Genomic DNA, 23,129 nt, shown 5'->3' on the forward strand with positions numbered 1-23,129 from the left:
AATTATTAAACCAAGAAGAAACATGGAGGAAACTTAAGTACCTATTACTAAGTGAAAGAAGTCAATCTGGAACGGCACAATTCCAACAATGTGACATTCTGGAAAAGACAAAATTGTGAAGACAGTAAAAAGATCAGTGGTTATCAGGTTGGGTGGGTGAATGGAAGGAGCTGGGGTGAATAAGAAGAACATAGAGAAGTTTTAGGGCAATGAAAATACTCTATGATACTACAGATATGATAGATACCATACATATTAATATTAGTACACATTGCCCAAACCCAGAGAATGTACATCCAGAGTAAACCCTAATATAAATTAATGGACTCTGGGTGATAATGACATATCTAATCTATAAATTCATCAACTAAGTACCACTCAGGGAGAGGGTGTTGGTAGTAGAGGAGGCAATTCATGTATAGGATTAGGGGAATATTTCAGAATAATCTCTACCTTCTAAATTTTCCTATGAACCCAGTGCTGTATTGTTTTTTCAAGTAGGGATTCTTTCTAAAACAACCTGTCCCTGTAGGATAAAAATGCTTCAAAATGTTCTTGCTTGTTTTAAAAACTTGTAACTTAGTAAGCGCAGCACTGTCTGAGAGTAAAATATTAAATATTAATGTAATTTCAGACTATCAAACAGAGGGGGCTAAGTTAATAGGTTTTAATCTAGAACTGTGACATTGGGAAGCTATTTTTAAAATGTGAACTCAGCCTGATATGTGGTGCACACCTGTAATCACAGCAACTCAGGTGGCTAATGCAAAATGATTGCAAGTTCGAAGCCAGACTGGACAACTTATCAAGACCCCGTCTCAAAATAAAAAATAAAAAGAGCTGGCAATGTAGCTCAGTGATAGAGCACCCTTGGTTTCAATTCCTAGTATTGCAAAAACAAACCAACATAAATAACAAAAGCTATTTCAAATATATACATAAGAACAGAAAATATATCAGACAACCATGACCCACAACACAGAATTTACATGTCAATATTTGCCTTATTTGTTTCAGGCTTTTATTTTTGAGACCTAGGCCCAGTACAGATATAGATAAAATCTCTCTACCCATCCACTCTCCACTCCCGGAAGAAATCGCAATCCTGAGATTCATAGATTTCATTCTAATGTATTTTCAGTACTGTTTTAAACATGTACTATTAATTATGTCAAGTCTGAAACTTGCTACTTTTCACTGAACCTTTTTTGTTTTAACTATATTAATTTATGTAGATCTACTTTACCTATTTTAACTGCCATTTAATATTTCAAATTATGGATAAACCATAGTTTATTCATCCACTTTCCAAATAAGAGATACCAAAGTTGTTTCCACTCTGTATTTTTGACCTGTTTATGCAAGCACTATGGAGTGGGTGGCTTTTCAAACATATAATTTCCAACTTTGGAAAATAACCTAAGAGATTTACTAGAATGTAATTTTTGAAAAGAAATGTGGATTAACAAGTTCTTATTACAGATAAAACCAGATCTATCAAGTAGTAGGTAGAAAACTATAACCAAGCATAAAATGGATGTTCATTTCTTAACAGTTTCAATTCTATTAGTTTGATTTATCATCTCAGTTGACTTAAACATTTAGATCTTGAAAGCTTGAGAATTATACCTGGAAAGTCACTATGTTGCTAAAGAACCCCAACCTTCATGTGACAGCCAGTCAAAAAGCAGCTATTTGGCACCTTTTTCCCCCTTGTTCTCCAAATCATGATCTCATTTTTCTGTCTCAAGAAGAAGAAGTGGTAGATGAACTTTCATGCCAATAAGCAAATCAGGAGAAAAAAATTATATGACTGATGCTGGAAAGGTCATGATCTCTAAACTTTTTTACCCTTTTAAGGTAAAATGTGGAAAAAGGAGAATTAAAAAAGCATCTGTTAACCTTAGTCTCTTGCATAATGCCATTAGATTTATAAAAAGAAATTATGGAAATTTTATTTATTCATTCAATATATATTGAATAATAAGTACTATGCTAGGGCTGAGTATAAAGCAGTAATCCTTTATCTAAGAGATATAGTTCCAAGACCCCCGGTGAATGCCTGAAACCTCAGATATTATTGGACTCCATATATACTGTTTTTCTCCCTATACATAGATATCTACAATAAAATTTAATTTATAAACTAGGTAAGAAATTAATAACAATAATAGAATAATTATAATGAGAGCATAATAAAAGCTATGTGTGGTTTCTTAAAATATACTGTACTCAAACTTCTTGTAATGATCTGAGATGATAAAATGCCTACATGATGAGATGAAGTGAGGTGAATGATACATTGTGCACTGTGACATAGGATTAGGCTACTACATAAGGGTTAACTGAACATAATTACTGCAATTTGGCAACAATTTGAAAAACAAGAGTCCTATACTAAGTGACTATCAGATGGGTAGCACGTACAGTGTGGATACTCTGGACAGAGACGGTTCACAATCCAGGGCAGAACAATTTGAGATTTCATCACACTACTCCAAGTGGAATGCAGCTTAGAACATGAGTGGTGTATTTCTGGAATTTTCCACTAAATATTTTTGGGCTGTGATTGACTAAGGGTAACTGAAACTATAGAAAGCAAAACACCAGATGAGGGGGACGACTACAAACGGATGCATACAGCATGAAATCTCTTTCCTCATAAGCCTTAGTTAGTGTATGTCTCCTCTGTAGCAGTGATAATAGCTCCAGCTCCTTTCCTTTAAGAAAGCTAGGGGGATCTGGAAATGCTTAAGCATAACTAACATGCTCAAGAGAACACATAAATAAAAATAACCAGAAAAGCTAAACGTTATGGGGTTTATAATTCTGTTAAACAGTTTTTGTATACAAATTACAGAAAAACTACTCAACTGGCTTAAACAGTGAGAGGATCTAGGTTCTTTTCTTCCCATGTTTTTGCTCTATCTTTAATCCACTTCATGGTGATCACATCCAAATAATACAATGTAGGACAGCAGAAGCAGCGATATTTCATTCTTTTTCAGACATTTATTGGTCAGAAATTGCATCATATGCTCTTTCATAAACATATCAAGGGGAATTAAATATCCATGTTTAGTTAGTTTAGACTAATTTAGTTCAATTAAAAGTTTTAAGTTCCCACAGGCCAAATGATGTTGTCTACTTATAATTGGAATAACAAATACAAATAAAGTGATGAAGAACAAGCATTGTGTAAAGCTCAGGGGTAAACATACATTAACAAATGGGAAATTAAAATCTTTGTGTTAAATAAACTAGCCAACTAATTTTGTTTTTAATGTTTCATCTGAATACACTAGTTATCTCTAACAGGGAGATAAGGTTAGCATGCCTACTCCCCACTAAACCACAAATCTTTCGGTTAGGTTCTTGCTTTCAGCAAAATAATTATAAATCTGAAACTTCAAGTGAGAAATATAATAGAAATTATGTATCACTTAATAGTTAAACTTTTTATTTAATTATTTTTTATTTGTTCTAATTAGTTATGCATGACAGAATGCATTTTAACACATCATACATAAATAGAGTATAACTTCTCATTCTTCTGGTTGTATATGATGTAGAGTTACATAGGTCACATAATCATATATGCACATAGGGTAATAATGTCCAATTCATTCAACTAACATTCCTACCCCTATACTCCCTCCCCTCCTTTAACTCACCTTTGTCTATTCCAAAGTACCTCTATTCTCACCCCCCTCTTATTGTGAATTAGCATCTGCATACCAGAGAAAACATTTGGCCTTTGGTTCTTTGGGATTGGCTTATTTCACTTAGCATGATACTCTCCAGTTCCATTCCTTTACAGGCAAATGCCATAATTTCATTCTTCTTTTGACTGAGTAATAGTCCACTGTGTATATATACCACATTTCTTTATCCATTCATCTGTTGAAGGGCAACTAGGTTGGTTCCAAAGTTTAGCTATTGTGAATTGGCTGCTATAAATATGGATATGGCTGTGTCACTGTAGTATGCTGATTTTAAGTCCTTTAGGTATAAATCAAGGAGTGGGATAATTGGGTCAAATGGTGGTTTCATTCCTAGTTTTCTGAGGAATCTCCATACTGCTTTCCATAGTGGTTGCACCAATGCATGGTTCTACCAGCAATGTATGAGTATATCATTTTCCCCACATCTTCACCAACATTTATTGTTGCTTATATTCCTGATAATTGTCATTCTGACTGGAGTGAGATGAAATCTCAGGGTAGTTTTAATTTGCATTTCTCTAATTGCTGGAGATATTGAACTTTTTTTCATATGTTTATTGATCGATTGTATTTCTTCTGTGAAATGTCTGTTCAGTTCCTTAGCCCATTTATTGATTGGGTTACTTTATTTATTTATTTATTTTTTTTGGTGTTAAGTTTTTTGAGTTCTTTTATATCCTGGATATTAATGTTCTATCTGAGGTGCACATGATAAAGATTTTCTCCTATTCTATAGACTCCCTCTTCACATTTTAGTCAGTTTTTTTTTTTGCTGCTGTGACTAAAAGGACCCAACCAGAACAATTGTAAAGGAAGAACATTTTATTTAAGGGCTCACAATTTCAGAGATCTCAGTCTATAAGAGGCTGGCTCCATTCTTCAGGGTTCAAGGTGAGGGAGAGCATAATGGTGGAAGAGTGTGGTAGAGGGAAGCAGTTCACATGGTGATCAGAAAGGAGAGAGAAAAAAACTATTCTCTCCAGATACAAAATATATACCCCCAGAGCCATGTCCCCAATGAACCACTTCCTCCAGCCACACCCTTCTACTTCAATTACCACTCAGTTAATCCCTCTCAGGGGTTTTATTTACTGGTTGGGTTAAGACTCTCACAACTCATCATTTCTCCTCTGAACCTTCTTGTATTGTCTCACACACGAACTTTTGGGGGATACCTCACATCCAAACCATAACAATGTTCTTGATTGTTTACTTTGCTGAGAAGAAGATTTTTAGTTTGATTACATCCCCTTTATTGATTCTTGATTTTACTTCTTCCACTTTAGCAATCTTGTTAAGGAAGTCAGTTCCTAATCCAACATGGTGGAGATTTGGGCCTACTTTTTCTTCTATTAGGTGCAGGTTTCTGTTCTAATGCCTAAGTCCGTGATCCATTTTGAGTTGATTTTTGTGCAGGATGAGAGATAGGAATTTATTTTTGCTATGTATGGATTTCCAGTTTTTCCAGCATCATTTGTTGAAGAGGCTTTCTTTTCTCCAATGCATATTTTTGGCACTTTTGTCTAGTATGAGATAACTATATTTATGTGTGTTTGTCTCTGTATCTTCTAATCTATATCATTGGTTTACATACCTGTTTTGGTGCCAATACCATGCTGTTTTTGTTACTGTAGCTTTGTAGTATAATTTAAGTTCTGGTATTGTGATGTCTCCTGCTTCATTCTTCTTGCTAAGGATTGCATTGGCTATTCTGGGCCTTTTATTTTTCCAAATGAATTTCATGATTGCTTTTTCTATTTCTATGAAGAATGTCATTGAGATTTTAATTGAAATTGCATTAAATCTATACAACACTTCTGGTAATGTGGCCATTTTGACAATGTTAATTCTGCCTATCCCAGAGCATGGGAGGTCTTTCCATCTTCTAAGGTTTTCTTCAATTTCTTTCGTTAGTGTTCTGTAGTTTTCATTGTAGAGGTCTTTCACCTCTTTTGTTAGACTGATTTCCCCAATTTTTTTTTTTTTATTGAGACTATTATGAATGGGGTAGTTTTCCTAATTTCTCTTTCATAGGATTCGTCACTGATATATAGAAATGCATCCTGATACTTTCCTGAATTCATATTAGTTCTATTAGTTTTCTGATGGAATTTTATGGATCTTATAAAAATAGAATCATGTCATTGGCAAAAAGTAGTTTGAGTTCTTCTTTTCCTATTTGTATCCCTTTAATGTCTTTCTTCTGTCTAATTTCTCTGGCTAAAGTTTCAAGGACAATGTTGAATAAAAGTGGTGAAAGAGAGCAGCTTTGTCTTGTTCCAGTTCTTACAGGAAATGCTTTCAATTTTTCTCCATTAAGAATGATTTTGTCCTGGTTTAGCATATATAGCTTTTACAATAATTTAAATTTGTTTTTGTTTAAATATGTTATTTGCCAGAATTTTAGCATCTGTGTTCATCAGGGATATTAGTGTGAAGTGTTCTTTTTTTGATGTGTCTTTGTTTGGTTTTTGCATCAGGGTGATATTAGCTTCATACAACGAGTTTGGAAGGATTCCTTCCTTTTCTGTTTCATGGAATAATTTTAGGAGTATTGGTGTTAATTCTTCTTTGAAGGTCTTATAGAACTTGGCTGAGAATCTATCTGGTCCTGGGCTTTTCTTACTTAGTAGGCTTTTGATGGCATCTTATATTTCATTGCTTGAATTTGATCTGTTTAAATTGTGTATGTCCTCCTGATTCAGTTTAGGTATGTCATATGTCTCTAGAAATTTGTTGATGTCTTCAAGATTTTCTATTTGATTGGAGTATAAATTTTCAAAATAGTTTCTGATTATTTTCTGTATTTCAGTAGTCTCCATCATGATATTTCCTTTTTCATCACAAATTTTAGTAATTTGAGTTTTTCTTTCTCTTTCTCTTCATTAGCATGGTTAAGAGTTTGTCAATTTTATTTATTTTTTCAAAGAACCAACTTTTGTTTTATCAGTTTTTTTTAATTGTTTCTTTTGTTTCAATTTCACTGATTTCAGCTCTAATTTTAATTATTTCCTGTCTTTTGCTTTTGGTTTTGATTTCTTCTTATTTTTCTAGGACTTTGAGATGTAATGCTGGGTCATTTATTCATTGACTTTCTATTCTTTTAATGAATGAACTCAATTCAATGAACTTTCCTCTTAGCACTGTCTTCATAGTGTCCCAGGGTTTTTGATATGTTGTATCGGTGTTCTCATCTACTTCTAAGTAATTTTATATTTCATCCCTGATATCTTCTGCTATCCTTTCATCATTTAATAGCATATTATTTAGTCCCTGGTGTTAGAGTAGCTTAAACTTTTTATTATATCATTGATTTCTAATTTCTTACCATTATTATCTGATAGATGCAGGGTATTATCCCTATTTTTTTTTTTTTTTTTTTGTATTTGATAAGAGTAGCTTCGTGGCACAAGATATGGTCTATTTTAGAGAAGGATCCATGTGCTGCTGAGAAGAAAGTGTATTCACTCGTTGATAGATGAAATACTCTGTATATGTCTGTTAAGTCTAAATTATTGATTGTGTTATTTAGTTCTATAATTTCTTTGTTTATTTTTTGCTTGGAGGATCTATTCAATAATGAGAGAGGTGTGCTAAAGTCACCTAACATTATTGTATTGTGCTCTATTTGATTCTTGAAATTGAGAACGGTTTGTTTGATATACATAGATGCTCCATCGTTAGGGGCATAAATAGTTATGATTGTTATGTCTTGTTGATGTATAATTCCCTTGAGCAGTATGAAATGTCCTTCATTGTCCCTTTAATTAACTTTGTCTTAAATTCCACTTTATCTGATATGATAAAAACCCCTGCTTGGTATTGCAATACCAGAACTTCAACTATACTACAAAGCAATAGTAACAAAAACAGCACGGTATTGGCACCAAAATAGACAGGTAGATCAATGGTACAGAATAGAGGACATGGACACAAACCCAAATAAATACAATTTTCTAATACTAGACAAAGGGGACAAAAATATGCAATGGAGAAAAGATAGCCTCTTCAACAAATGGTGCTGGGAGAATTGGAAATCCATATGCAACAGAATGAAACTAAACCCCTATCTTTCACCTTGCAAAAAACTCAACTCACAATGGATCAAGGACCTTGAAATCAGACCAGAGACCCTGCATCTTATAGAAGAAAAAGTAGGTCCAAATCTTCACCTTGTTGGCTTAGGATCAGACTTCCTTAACAGGACTCCCATAGCACAAGAAATAAAAGAAAGAATCAATAACTGGGATAGATTCAAACTAAATAGCTTTCTCTCAGCAAAGGAAACTATCAGCAATGCAAAGAGAGAGCCTACAGAGTGGGAGAATATCTTTGCCACTCATACTTCAGATAGAGCACTAATTTCCAGAATATATAAAGAACTCAAAAAACTCTACACGAAGAATACAAATAATCCAATCAACAAATGGGCTAAGGAAATGAACAGATGCTTCACAAAAGAAGATCTACAAGCAATCAACAGATACATGAAAAAATGTTCAACATCTTTAGTAATAAGAGAAATGCAAATCAAAACTACACTAAGATTCCATCTCACCCCAATTAGAATGGCGATTATCAAGAATACAAGCAACAATAGGTGTTGGCGAGGATGTGGGGAAAAAGGTACACTCATACACTGCTGGTGGGACTGCAAATTAGTGCAGCCACTCTGGAAAGCAGTGTGGAGATTCCTTAGAAAACTTGGAATGGACCCTCCATTTGACCCAGCTATCCCACTCCTTGGCCTATACCCAAAGGACTTAAAATCAGCATACTACAGAGATACAGCCACATCAGTGTTCACAGTGGCTCAATTCACAATAGCCAGACTATGGAACCAACCTAGATGCCCTTCAATTGATGAATGGATAAAGAAACTGTAGTATATATATATACAATGGAATATTACTCAGCTATAAAGAATAATAAAATTATGGCATTTGCAGGCAAATGGATGAAATTGGAGAATATCATGTTAAGTGAGATAAGCCAATCTCAAAAATCCAAAAGAGGAATGATCTCACTGATAACCGGATGATGACACTTAATGGGGGGTAGGAGGGGGACAAGAATGGAGGAAGGAGGGACTGTATAGAGGGAAAAGAGAGGTGGGAGGGGTGGGGGGGGAAGGAAAAAAAATAACAGAATGATATAATAATTGTTGGTCCTTTTTAATCTTTTAGGCCATTCATGCTACATAACTGGCTATATTTTAAATCCATGTATAACATTTTATGAAACATGAATGTCATATAAAAACTTTTAAACTGATTTTCCCATTTGATCGTAAAAAACAAACAAACAAACAAACAAACAAAAACCCTGCTTGTTAAGATGATCCATGAAAATGATGTTTTTTCCCAACCTTTCACTTTCAGTCTGTGGATGTCTTTGCCTATCATGTGAGTCTGTTGGAGATAGCATATTGCTGGGTCTTGTTTTTAAAATCCAATCCACCAGTCCGTGTCTTTTGATTAATGAGATTAGGCCATTAATGTTCAGGGTTATTCTTGAGAGATGATTTGTGTTCCTGGTCATTCTGGCTTATTTCTGGTTTTTAAATTGTATTAGTTTCTCCTTTGATCAACTATTCCTTTAGTGTAATTCCTCCCTTCACTGGCTTTCACTCCTTTTTTTTCATTTCATCTTCAAGGAATATTTTGTTGAAAATATACTGTATTGCAGACTTTCTAGTTGAGAATTCTTTTAATTTTTGTTTATCATGGAAGGTTTTTATTTCATCTTCAAATCTGAAGCTTAATTTTGTTGAATATAGTGTTCTTTGTTGGCATCCATTTTCTTTCAGAACTTGGTATGCTATTTTAGGACTTCCTAGCTTTGAGGGTCTGGGCTAACAAATCAGCTGAGATCCAAATTGGTTTCCCTCGATACATAATCTGATATTTTTCTTTCACAGACTTTAAAATTTTATCCTTATTCTGTATGATAGGCATTTTCATTATAATATGCCTTGATGAGGGTCTGTTGTAATTTCGTGCATTTGGGGTACTGTTAGCTTCTTGTATTTGATTTTTCACTTCATTTTTTAGATTTGAGAAATTTTCTGATATTATTTCATTGAAAATTTGTGCCTTCCTTTGGTTTGTATCCTTGAACCTTCATCTATCTTGACAAATCTTAAATTTGGTCTTTTCATGTTATCCCATACTTCTTGGAAGTTCTGTTCATATTTTCTTTGTTGGGGGCTATGCCATGTGGACTATGCCAAGATGGCGCCTGGCAGCCAGCCAGAAGTTGTTTTGATCACATTAGTGGTGAGGAAGTTGGTTAACATAGACACACTCAGGTGCTTTATCATTGGCTGTATTCAAGTGAGTCTATGCACACAACATGTGTTCCCGAGTGCTCTTGCTAGTACCTGCTCATTTTGACCTTTGCCGTGATTGGGCAGCTGGCTCCTCGTCCGATCTTCACTTAGCTGGAGTGGCCCTACCCTCTGCCTCCTGGAGGGAATATAAGCGGGCAGTAGGCAGAAGGCAAAAAGCAGTAGGCAGAGGGCAGATGGCAGATGGCAGATGGCAGATCACAGAGAGGAGGACTAAGAACACACCTCTAGGTTGCAGATCACAGATCACAGTATGCGGAACGCACCACTAAGAAGCACCTCTGATAGATAGCACCTTTAGCACGTACCTCTAGCACGCACCTTTAGTTTGCAGGATGCAGGACGCACCTCTAAGAAGAAGCAGCAGAACTCTAAGAAGAAATAGATCTCTGAAAGCGTAGCAAGCCTCTCTTTCTCTAAAACTCCCTCTCAAAGCCTCTCTTCCTCTAAAATCAAGCAAGCCTCTCTTCTTCTATAAGCTAGAGAATAGGCAAGCAAGCAAGGAAGCAGCTCAGGAATAGAAGTAGTTTATTTCCAGTCCACCTCCAATAAATACCCACGAGATTGTTGCTGCAGGTGGTAACAAATATCCGCGGGATTGTTGCTGTGGGCAGCAACATTCTTAACATCTCTCTGTGGTCAACTCTATTTCCAAGATTATATATTATGTCTTCGTTGCCCAAGTTTCTGTCATACAAGTGGTCTAGTCTGTTGGTGATGTTTTCTATTGAATTTTTAATTTGGTTTATTATTTCCTTAATTTCAAGGATTTCTGCTTTTTATTTTTTCAGAATCTCTGCCTCTTTATTGAAGTGATCTTTCACTTCTTGTATCTTCTGTTTGATTCCATTCCTTATTCCAGCCTTTACTTCACAGATCAGCTTAACAATGTCCATTCTAAATGCCTTCTGTGACATTTTTTTCCATGGTGGTGTCAATGGATTGTATTATTGGAGTATCTTGGTTTGTTTGGGGCTATTTATTCCCTTGATTTTTCATGTGTTTGTGTGTCTACCCATCTAACAGTTTGGCTCTGAGGCAGTACGGTTTCTACCCTGTGGACTAATAGTGTCCCCGAAGGCTTCTAGCACCTGAATGTTTAGGGGAAGACAAGTAGTAACAACAACAAATGCAAGCAATATACAGCATTAAACCAAATAGTCCCTACTATGACATCTACAATGATAATTATCACAATAAACAGGAACGATATGATCAAGTATTGCCTATAATAAAAATAGCAAGTTTGCAAAAGTGTTTACAATTTCAAATGATGGACAGGGAGAAAAGAGAAGTGATATAGGATGTAATGATTATGAGGGAGGAGGAAAGAAGACAGAAGTAAAAGATTAAAGGAAGAGTGAAAGAACAATAGAGATTGGCTGTTAGTGGAAGAAAAGAGGATCAAGGGAAACAGGTAGGAGAAATATATATATATATAAAGTAAAAATTTTTTAAAAATTAAAAATAAAAATAAAAGAATACAAAATAAAACTAAAATATAATAATCAAACATCCTAGTTTAAAAAAAAACTAATCTATGCAAAATAACTGGCTTCAAAAATTCTAGAAATGAGGAGAAACAATGAAACTGTACAAATGTCCATGTACCATCAAATCATAACTAAACAGAGAAGAAGAGTAAAAAGAAGAAAAAAAAATCTTGATGAAGAGTTAAAAGAATTATTTCCATTGGAGTTCAAAATATTCTCAGCTTCTCTTTTCAGCACTTTTAGGTGGGTTCATTTGGAGTGTGATGCTCCACCCTCAGGATCGCTGGAGTGAGAGGTCCCATAGGTGGAGTTCCTGGAGGCAGGGTTTAGGCTTAGGTGGGCTCCAGGTTCATTGCTGAATGCCAATTGGTCTTTACAGGTCCTGCAAGCAGTTGGATTGGAGGGGGAGGAGTAGAATTGAGTGGGTTTCTGACCAGTTGTCCCCTGTGTAAACCTCTCTCCACGTTTGATTTTCTTCTGATCACACTCTATGTCATGCAGTGTGTGTTTATTAGGCCTGTATTTCAGGCCAAACTTGGGTTTGCCAGGAATTGGCTCCCTTAGCTGCTGGCTCCCATGGCATGGCTGCAAAATGGTTCCTTTCAATGACAGTTTCTTTCCCCACACACGGATACTGTGCAGTATATCTTCCAGGTTTGTTGGGCAAAGTCCTTGGTCTCTAAATGCTCTATACCCAGACATGCCTTGGGCCTCCCCAAAATGCAGGTTCCTTTAATTCCCTTATCCCCCCACTATGCTCATGGAGGGACCTCTCTGGCTGGTGCTTTTGGCGTGTTTGCAGCAGCAGCTGTGCCTATGGGAATTTTTTCCTTATTTTATTATAATCAACCTCCTGTGTTCCCAGTGTGCTTTGAATGTCCAGTTTTAAGTTCCACTAAAGCCCCCTGCCCCCTTTTTGTGTTCAGCCATCTTGTGGAGAAGCTGCCTGTCTACTTTCTTGGTTTCAAGCCACAGAGCAGCCAGGAACTTGACCTCCTGTATTCCACCATCTTCAGCTGACCTCACTAAACTCTTATTCATCAAGGAAACATTAATGAAATAACACCCTTAGCCCTCAAGAAATAAAAGTAGGTTTTACTCTGCTTCATATTTTGCCAATGAGTCAAATTTTATGTTTTATGTAAATTATTAGAATACAAGGAATTCTTGGATTAAATGATACTGCTTCCAGTTGGGAAATAATCCCTTGAATTTGTAGGGTACTTTGTGTTTCAATGTGCTTTCTCACACATTAGATGAACTACATTTCATTCTTACTCCAAGGCCAGGGACATAAAGTCATATGAAATTCTCAAATTTTAGATGTGAGAACTAGAATATGTCAAAAGTTAAAAGATTTTCCCAAGGCTTCATATCTAAGTAGTTAATAAATCAGGATGAAAAAAAATTACTTTATTCCTCAGCCATCAATTTTGGAGCAACTTCACAAAGTTTTACATAATTAAAAATTATTTTACACTGTAAAAGGCTATTTTTAAAAAACTAAATCTGAATCTCACACCCATATAAATTCAAATATGATATCTTCTTTAGATGTTACCTTCTCCAATTTAGTCCTAGCCTTTAGGTACCTGAAATTTAGGGGACTTTGATTTTAAAATTAAAATGTTTCTTTTCCTAATGTTTCTATCCGTTTCCCCTATTAATAATTCTTATTATGCCATCTAAACTCAGTATCCAAAGCCTTGGTCTGGGGTACTTGGGTGATGTTAAATCTCAGTCAGGGAATTCCAAAAAGATTTTGAAAGAGTCAAAAGTCAAAGTAAAAAAGAACAGAGTTAGCTAGAGTTGGACTCTCAAAGGCAAATTTGAGAAGAAAAAGAAACTCACTATAAAGGGGCTTATGTAGGAAAATTGACTCTTCTCATATTCCTGGATTTCTGGGGAGTGAAAAAGAAAGAAATACTTTAAATCCATTAGACTCTATTCCTATTTTTCAAAAAGCGATGGATGAGTGAGTGATCAATATTTTTAAAACTTTCTTGGCACCAGGAATTGAACTCAGGGGCACTCAATCACTGAGCCACATCCCCAGTCCTATTTTGTATTTTATTTAGAGACAGGGTCTCACTGAGGTGATTAGCGCCTGGATGTTTGCTGAGACTGGCTTTGAACTCTGGATCCTACTGCCTCAGCCTCCAGAGTCCATGGGATTACAGGCACGCGCCACAGCACCTGGTCTGGATGGGTGATCTAAACAAAGCAACAGGTTCAAAGAAAGAGATGTTTTCAAACTAAAACTAAAAGTGAGGAGCAAACATTTTCTTAAGAGAATCATGACAAATTATATCCCTTATTTAGTTCCACTGAAGTAAGTGGAGGTTACAGAGAGCATAAAATTTATGTCTCCCCCTCAGACCAGACTCCTACTTCCATTGACCCACTGGAAACTTTCCTTTACATGTCTTGAGTCAGGTAAACTCAGCATTTCCAGAACTTAAACTCTTGATCTTTTCCTCTGACCTGCTCCTTTCACCTTTCCTATCTCAGTAATAGACAACTCCCTCCTTTATAAGGTTTCAAATCAAAAAACCTTGGGACCATGTCTTAACTTCTATCTTCATATCCAACATTCAATTCGTTCAAAAAATGTGGTTCTCCCTAATTTCAAATATACTTGAAATCTAACTGCTTCTCGTGGCTTCCCTACTAGGATAACCATAAAACACCCCCATGGAGTCCTGCTTCTGCTGTTGCCATTTCACTCTCGATTTTCAACACAGCAGTCAGAGTGATCCTTTACAATCGGAAGTCAGTTCACGTCACTTCTTTGCTGAAACTCCTACAATGGATTCTCAGTTCATTCAAGAAAAAAACAAAGTCCTTGCAAAGCCCTGCGTGATCTGCCTGCCCCCAGAGCCCCAATTCCTTCTCTGACAGTCTTCCCTCCACTCCCAGGCCCCAGCCATCCTGACCTCACCTCCTGTAATGCACTAGCCTCCTCCCCCTCCTAGTCTGGATGCTGTTCTAGATTACTGTCTCACATCCCATTTATAACTTGACTCAAATCACACTTTGTAGGACTGTCAGATAAAATACTGGACACCAGTTAAATATGAATTTCAGATAAGCAAAAAGTAGTCTTAGTGTTTATTGTTTATCTGAAATTCACGTGCAAGGAGGTATTCTGTTATTTGGGGTTCACTTTGTTTTTCTAAATCTGGCATCCCTTCAGTGAATTCTACCCTGAACAGGGTACATCCTGCATCCCTTCCCACTTCCAGGGTCCAGATTCCTCCCAAGTGCTCTTACTTTTTCCTTCTACTACTCAGCTTCTTCCAACAAACTACATACGTTACTTACATACTAAGTTTATTGTCTGTCATCCTCCTCTGGAAAATCATCTCTTTGTGAATAGTTTCAGCATAAAAGCAAGATTTCATGTGTGGTTAAAGAATTTTATTTTTCAACATATTTCTTATACTGAAAAGTTGTAGGTTTTTTGTGAAAATACTGGAGAAATGTAGGCACTTTTCTCTTGACTATTTTACACGTCCAATACATAAGCATATAAGTTATTGTAATTATTTCCATTCAATGCTTCCATTGCTATGAACTACAGAAGTTTGTCTTCCAAAAAGCCAATGTATACATAGGTCACAAATAGAGAATTCTAAAGAAGATGGGGGGAAAAAACTATGCTAAAAAATATAAATATGTTGATTAGATTTTTTCATTTATTTATCTTTTTATTTATTGATTCCTTTTAGTTATGCATTACACAATAATTTTTAGTTATACATGATAATATAATTCATTTTAACATAATTATAAAATCCTGGAATGTAACTTGTTCTAATTCAGTCCACACTATATCCCCTTCCCTTCCTTCCTCTCACCTCCTATTCCTTTCTCTCTACTGATCTTTCTGCTATTTACTTAGAATTTTTCAATTTTATGCCCTTTATTTGAGAGTATCCAAAAACAGATATATATATATATATATTAAATTTAAAATTATTAAATTGGTTTTTTTTCTGCAGCAACAAGAAGCCCATCTCATTGAATTCTATAGTTTAATAAAAGCTATAGAAAATGTAACCACTTTGTTCTTCATTTATTCATTCAACTTCATGTCATTGTTTAGCTGCCATGTGAGGAGCACTGTGTTGGCCATTGGGGAGGGAAGAGTGTGAGACAGACCCCTGAGAGAGAAGAAGGGCCTAGGTCCAAAAGCCTTGGCAGATGGGATTAAGGGGTCAGTGCGAGGAGCAGGGGGATGACCCCATCAGACTGCACGTTAGAAAAACCACCCTGGCTTGCTTCTGTCTACAGTGTAGAGGATACGTTACTATGCTTTGGTACATGATTATGATTAAGAAGTTATTACAAACAGGGTCTTAACCTTAACCTTTGAGATTCAAAGCAAAATTTTCAGAAAATGGTCCTTGTGAAGAAACTACAGTATATCCATTTTAAAATACTTTATTAGAGTCTGTTTAAATGTACTTCCTAGGTCTGGGGATATGGCTAAGTGGCACAGCGCCTTCCAACCATGAGTTTGATCCCAGCACCATCCTGCTGACCACCAAAATAGCTATTCTAATTAAATGTAGTTTCTAAAGTAACCGTCTATATAGCAAACATCTGCAATTCTCTTCAATTTTGTGAATTTCTAATTTGTTAATTTCAGTTTTGTGAATTCCTGGGTAAGCAGGAAAAATGGGGGGAAAGGAATAAAGAGCTGGTTGGAACTAATAATTTTGAGTACTTATTCAAATCAAATTATAAAGAACTTCACATACATTATCTCATTTAATACTTACAATAAGCAAACATTTTTTCTGTTGTTATCCTTACCTGAAGATAAGGGACTTGAGACTCAGAAGCGGAGGAGTTCACCCTTTGTAAGAGACAGGGTTGATTATCCTGACTTTACTCTCTCAGAAGCCCATATTCCTGCCTCTACGATAAACAGAAAATATATTTATAGCTGGGCTAAGTTAGGCAGCAGTGGATAGCAGAAAGGCTGAGGTGACCTTAAATAGAAACAGAATAAAGGAAGAAAAGTGACAGCTAGACAAAAGGGAGAATGGGCAAAATAAAATTATGGGGAATTATCCTCTTGATCAGAGCCAAAAAAAGCAATTGACTTCTCAGATAAAAAAATACAGAGATTGTCAACTTCGAATTTTTTTAGCACATCACAAATACAACTACACATAGTTTCTATTGAACCACGGAATTCAAAAGATGACCTTTTTGCTGAGATACAAATAGTAAAGATGAAATGCTACAGAAAAGAAGCCCACCTATTAACTTATTTAACACAACTCCTCTTACTTACCCTATTCTCTGATGTTGGTGGCAAGGCTCCATCCTCTGAAAATCAGTTGCATTTAGTAGATTTGGCTGTCTGGCAGGGTACTATTCCTTGCTGTAGGTCTCCCCTCACTCAAAGAAATTTTCATTCCAAAATCTGGAATACAGATGCTTCGGAGGGAGATCCAACCACTTTGCCTTCATGCCCTTTGAAAGACACAGGTTAGTTGGGCAGCCAATGGTCACCCGACAGATTCAGATCTGACAAGCACAGAAAACATCTTCCTAAAACCAGCCTCCTTCTTACCTGGTAGAAATCTTGGATTAATATGTGTAGTTGAATCATTTTCCCATTCACCTCATTAACTGGCCAATCAACTGCCACAAACTGCAGGGGATGGAACACTGGACTGATGAGATTTGATAGTAGGGTGCTGGGGAGAGTGCTAGCCTAGTGTAACTTGTCTCAGCATGAAGTCCAGCTAGGTAACAAGTAGGTAAATCTAATTAGGTAAAGAAGATAGGGGCTGTATATCCAATGTACCACAGTGTTGTGTACACATCAGTGCTCAATCTGTTTCTTGTATAATTATTGAAGTAATATGAAATTTAGGGATTAGGAGTCAGCCCCCAAAATAATGCTTATTTAACAAATCTTTCACTAGTTAAAAAAAAATTGCTTAGTTGAGCAAAGTAGTAATAAAGTAAAGCTTATATACACCTTTTCCACAGGTGGGGGGGGCCTGGTGTGAGCTTTCTTTTCTCCCAAGCACAGGATTTAACCCAGGAACGCCCATATGCTAGGCAAGTACTCTACCACTGAGCTACATCCCCAGCCCTGTGTGTTTTTTTTTTCCAAGTGTGAATGGATATTTTTGTGTCAAGTTACTATTGACAATGTAGTAAAGAAAATGATTGAAGTAAAAGAGAAGCATAACCAAAATTCAGTAATTCTTTTAGTTCTTGTCTGGCCTATTTGAGGCAGGCAGCTCAACTGTAACCATTATACCTTTGTCTCTGAGGTGGCCATTATTGAGGAATATATTTTTGCTGTGAGACCTAGCATCTAACTGGCATTAGTTACCTAGAAATGAAAGGGGAAAGACTGAAAATTCCAATTCAGCAAACCAGCAGCTGGTACACTAAGTACAAACAGAGGAGGGGAAAAAAATATCCCCAACTAGAGTATTCTGCAGATAATGAAAGCAAAGACTTTGACTTGCAGCCGGGTGATTTTAGCATACCTGACACAGGGCTTAACTAGAGCTCTCTCATTGTCTCTTCCAGTATAGTTATGCTATTAACGTCTAGAATAGCCTGTGTGTGGGAAAACACTTTTCTTCTTTGAGCTATTCCATTTTTCAATTATTTGAGAGCTTTGAGTTTAAAAGTTCACCAAAAACCCCATCATGCTCCCATCTCAGACATACCCCTTGTCTAATGGGAAGTAACGAGATCACCCTTTTAGACACTCAGTGCACATTACTTAAACATCCATCTGCCCTATTTCACACTTGGAATGGGCTATGCAATAAACCTATTTGATCTTTTCTTTATTGTCTGCTTCAGGAATGTATGCAGGATTTTCTTCTTTGCTATAGGAACAAATTTCTTCTTTGCAGTGTAGGAAGTGATTCACCTCTAGGAGGCTAATTTCTTATAGTTGAGTGCAGGATCTTAATAAATAAACCAAAAAGTGAAGTGCTATTTTGAACAGCCCTCACACCAGCAGGAAGAATCAGTGAATGAGGAACCATGGAAGACTGTTCACTACATACCCATTTACTCCAAAATATTATTTGGATCAGCATTGGATATTTTTAAATAAATTAGAAATGATTCTTCTTTCTGTATTAATTAAGAACTTACACTACTCCTCAAGTGTTTTAACTCCCCCAGTGCCAAGCTTAAGTCCTTTGGATTAATCCTGATGCATGAAGAGCTTTGAAAACATAACAATGGTAAGCAACAACCTTGAGTGATTAAGAAATCAAGATGTGTGCAGGTGCTGTGAGACACACACACACACACACACACACACACACACACACACACAGTGCAAATGGAAAGTAGAAAGATTACCCAAACATAATGTTAGAACAAGCTAAAAACGTTAAGCGTAGAATATGCTAGATTTATATCACATCTCACTTTAGAAGAAAATATGAGAGGGAATAGGAAAATATGAAAGAACAAAGCTCTTAAGAGGGGACTAGCATAGAGTTAGCACTCAAATAAAAGCATGAAATAAAGGAAAAACAGTAAAAGAAGGTAGGTATGGAAAGGAAATCACTTTTCTATGGTCATTGTATATAGTAGATTTGCAGAACAGAAAAGGGACTCAAAGAATCTTTTGTCCAGGCTGGTAACAGCTGATGAGGTATCCCACCTATGGTTATCAATGTACACAGCCTGTTGCAGTTTAATCAATCAAGCAAACAATCACTTTCCCTGCTGATATAGGACTGTCTTTATGAAGTTCAAGACCATTTCTTCATGGCTCTTATCAGTTTGGAGAACTGTTTGTAAATGGCTTCTTCCAAAGCCTTTCTGAGAGGTGGCCACTGGGATTTTCAACCAGATTCTATAAATAGAAGGTGTTTCTTTGATAGGGGAGGAAACAACCAACACATACAGTGATATCGACGTGTCTCAACTTAATGGAAACAGAGAACTGAAATCAGAAACCCATCTCTTAGGGCTTCTGAGCAATGATCTCCCAGTTGCATGGTTAGAACGGTAATCTCACTAAGTATCACCTTCATGGAATAGGAATACCCTCTGAAAAGTTAAAAGAATCAGATTGTGCTTACTTTTATCCCAACATGCAAGTTTTCTTCACTGATAGGCTTTTGAGGGCAGGAATATATAATTTAATAAGACTTTCTTGACAAATGCCCAGTGGAAAACTCAGCATTTCCTTTGGTTTCTCTCAGGGTAAACCTCTTTCCATATAGGTTCAATACTGATTCCTTAAAACTAAATGTATTCTAATTTTACTCCTATGATAGTGTTCACTTTAACCTGAACATTAGTGAGCAATTTGAATTTTCAGTTGGAGTTATAGAGTGGAAAACAAATACAAGCTAATTTTATGGAATAATCTCCGTAGGAAGGAACAAACCATATTAAAACAATCCCCTTTGAAGACCTGCATTACACTATGCTGTGTCATTGACAAAATGCTCATCATAACCAGAATAGAAAGGTATTGTTTCAAACCTATTATGTACAAATAATCTAATTTTTTAAGGTTAATGAGTGTAATTTACCCATCTTTGGTTATTGAAGGGGTTATATATGATGAATAAAACTTGAGAGTTCATCCATTTCATTTCTGTTGTTGATTTGCCTACATTTGTTTGGCTTTTATGTCCATGTAATTGATTTGTATAATTCTGTCCAAAGCAGATGGGCAACTGCTCATGACCACTTGCAAACCATTTAGATTATTATTGTACTGATGTTTATTCAAGGCCAAATGGAGAGAACATAAAAGGTGTGATGTTCAACTTAGCATAACAATATCATGAAAAATCTATTTGGTCTCAGCAGCAAATAGATTCTCACTACCAATCCATTTCATAAGTGCAGGTGAATTGCTTCTATCCATGTGGCTAGACTAGCTACCAAATTAACTATGGCATTATTTTCTAGTTCCACAATATAATGCAAACTGCCCAAGAATATAATAAAAGAATAGTCATCTCCAATGCTACTTGATGTTAAAATTCACATTGAAGATTCATACTTCTCCTCATACTTTTGAACTAGGAGATAAAAAATATAATGCTTCATTAAAAATGGATACTCATTTAACAATTCATAGTCTACTCAAATAGTTCACTGAGTGCATTTTCTCTGATTTTTTCAATGAACAGATATTTGTATTACTTTATTGTTATAGTGAACATCACATATTTATAAACTTACTTTGAATTACAGTTAGCATCATTGAAATCCCACAATATCTATACAGAACCATACAGTTTTATTCTCTGGGAATTGACTCTACAAATTTATATTTATTATATGTTTAAATTTGACACTTGGGTAGATCTGAACAAGTTTAAGGGCCATTGTTCATAGGTATGTAGCAATTCACAGCCTTTTTTTATGTCACCAGAGGCTAATTAAAACTGCTTCCCTAATATCCACATCAGTTAAAATGCTTTCAAAATCTAAAAGGGTATTTTAATTGCTTTCCCCAAGTGCGAATGAACAATTCAGTCTGCCATGCAGATGCAGACCAGGGATGTCAAGACACTTAGCACAAGTAAGCCAAGCTTGGAGGTGGGTATGCCTAAAGAAATTGAGAGGAAAAGCAAATGACTACCAATTATTCACTAAAGATTGCTTTGGCTGAGATCCCTTAGGAGCTCATCAATACTATTTTCTCTCTTTCTACTCTTTGTAGTCTGGGAATCTGGGAACTGAGTTCTAACCAATGGAACATAAGTGAAAGTGATAGAGTCATGAAGTATGGCATTTTCTGGCCTGATCATAATTCCCCTGATCTCTTACCAGATTTTACCCAAATTTACATGGGGAAACAGGTCTACTTTTAAAATGAAATAGAAGTTAAGGTGATAAGACTAAAACTATCTAAGCCAGAAATTCTTGGATTCCTTGAAGAAGTTGTTTAGACCAGTCTAATAAAAGCTATGTGCTTCACAATAAACTCTATTTTTTAAAGACTATGCCTTAGACACTGGAATATCTTTAATTATAAAATGCCCATTAGTGAGTGTAAGGGATTAAGGGATAATAATAAGTAGTACAGGTACAATAATAAATAATAATTAAAATAAAATGAAATAATAATAAGATACAATAATAAATAGTACTACTATACATAATGCAATTTTTTTTTAACAATTGAAAGTCAAGTCAGAATTCCCAGCACTTCAGATTCACATCCTGAACATTGGTGTTCTTTGAACAGTACTGATGATGCGGATCGCAAGGGTGATAGAGTTGAATCTGGAGCAAATAAAATCTCAAGTGCAAGATATTTTTATTACTTCCTCTTTTTTATGATACCACACAGACAAAAAAATACTTGTTCTTTTTACTTCTATTTATTTACTGAAAATAAATGGAAATGTATTATGTACACATTACTTCAATTTATTATGAATCTATATTTATGTCTTTCTCACAAACACCTGTTATAGACTCTTTTCCTTAGTGAAGCATTATTTAACTTTACAGAAATGTAAATGACGCTATGCTTTGTATATATTAATAGTTTTTAAACCTCAGTTTAAAGGCTACAGGTTTTATAATGATGGATAGGACATTTAACAACTCACTCTAAGGTATACTTTACGTCCTACTTTAAGTATAAAAGTTATTTTCTTTATTTCCTTCTTTTATTCATTTGTGTATTTATAAATTCAAACCCTTTGAAACATTTCCCTCTTACATTTAATGTAGTATGATCTTTTAGAAAAATATATTACCATATTTTTCAATTTTTCTGATAAGCTACTTAAACAACTTTGCCTCAAAAAAGGCTAGCACTACAGTGTAATGGTTGCACTACAATGAAATTATATATATAATATATATATACACACACACACATATATATATATGTATGTATATTTTACATATATATTTTAACCATTTTTCTCTAAAATGAATAATTATTGATTAAATAATAGTTTCTTCCAATAAAGGCTTTGAATGGTATGGTCCATAATGCCATAGGATAACCCCAAAGAGTGAATGAACTTGTCACTAGGGCATATAACCCTCTGGGCAAAAAAAAAAAAAAAAAAAAAAAAAATGTGTTAAGGCATAATTAAATACTTACTTTTGGGGAAAATACAGAAAAAGAAACTTCATCTTTTGTCAAACACACTTTTGTTAACCCAGACGTTGCCAGATTTGCAGCATGTCAAAACTGAACTGTCCCTTAGCCATTTAAGTACCAAGAATGCACACTCATTGTTCAGGACTAGTTTCCGCTTGCGTGTGACAAAACAGTTAGTTGGAGAGTCAGCCTCGGTCAGTGTCTATTTAGGGCAAAATGTCAAAAAAGAATGTCTTGCATTTGGGGCTCAATAATAATGAACATGGCTAAATCTGAAAATTAACAAAAGAAAGTGAACAGCTTTTTAAATTCTGAAGAACATTAGATTCTGGTGTCCTTTTTGTTCTGATTGTTGTGGCTTAACACTCTGAAAAGACCACCTGTTGGGCAGCCATTTTGTGATTGTATTAAATGCAGTGATTGCATAAAAGAACACTTTCCAAAATAACCTGGCATTA

The sequence above is a fragment of the Sciurus vulgaris genome (genome assembly GCF_902686455.1).
Source record: "Sciurus vulgaris genome assembly, chromosome: 2".
NCBI classification, from domain to species: Eukaryota; Metazoa; Chordata; class Mammalia; order Rodentia; family Sciuridae; genus Sciurus; species Sciurus vulgaris.